The 908-nt window shown below is 39.0% G+C and overlaps 1 protein-coding gene across 3 annotated transcripts in view; it reads left to right on the top strand.

The window, feature by feature from the left end:
* Positions 1–908, top strand: part of LOC106870865 (uncharacterized) — an 823,882-nt gene that overhangs the window by 815,240 nt on the left and 7,734 nt on the right. The gene's annotated exons all lie outside the window — the stretch shown is intronic.

Here is a 908-nt window from a genome sequence, read left to right as displayed (position 1 = left end):
ATGTACATACATATATATGTATACACATATGCATATATGGGTACAGGACGTCATAAAACTTAAACAACATGAAATACGAAATATGAAAACATGGAATACAAACTTTTTTTGTGCACAACGAAAGAAACAAATGGAAAACAAGACAAGTAACATAAAGAACAACTCTTCATCAGTTGTCGGTTGTTTATCTACTCTACATTTTGAGCAATTATGATGTGTCTTCGAGAAAACAGTTGCTCCCGCAAAGCAAAATAAAATTTGGGATTTGCAGAGGGTCAAAGTTGGTAACAAAAACAGGACAGTAAAAATAAACAGTAAGGGCTGCTAAGCCATAACGAGGTGAGGTGGCAAACGCTGGAGGAACAAGCTTTGTCAGGAGAAAAGATAGGAGAGGAGACAGACAAGAATTCATCTGATCTGTGTGGCAGATCAAAAGGAAAGAAAGAAGCTCAAGTTAGGAAAAGAAAGATGGCCAATGGTCATGTATGAGCAACGGGAGAGTAAAGGAGGAAGAGTGAGAAAGAGAGAGGGACAGATAGAAAATAGTGAAGGGGAGAAGAAAGGAATTAGAGAAAAGGGGAGAGAAAAGAACGAAAGGGGGAGAAGGGGAGATAAAAAGAATTAGAGAAAGGAAGAGAGAGGAAATAAAAGGGGAGAGGGAAAGAGAGTCACATCGGAATTATTAAAGTAAACTTACTTGGAAATGGATGCGTGGCGTTCAATCAAATAATAATATAAATAATATATATATAGGCGCAGGAGTGGCTGTGCAGTAAGTAACTTGCTTACCAACCACATAGTCCCAGGTTCAGTCCCACTGCATGGCACCTTGGGCCTACCAAAGCATTGTGACTGGATTTGGTAGCTGGAAACTGAAAGAAGCCCGGCGTGTAAATAAATATATATAC

This window comes from Octopus bimaculoides, chromosome 6 (genome assembly GCF_001194135.2).
Source record: "Octopus bimaculoides isolate UCB-OBI-ISO-001 chromosome 6, ASM119413v2, whole genome shotgun sequence".
Lineage (NCBI taxonomy): Eukaryota > Metazoa > Mollusca > Cephalopoda > Octopoda > Octopodidae > Octopus > Octopus bimaculoides.
The sequence above is the reverse complement of the archived record's forward strand: the minus strand, read 5'-3'. Positions and strand labels throughout refer to the sequence as shown.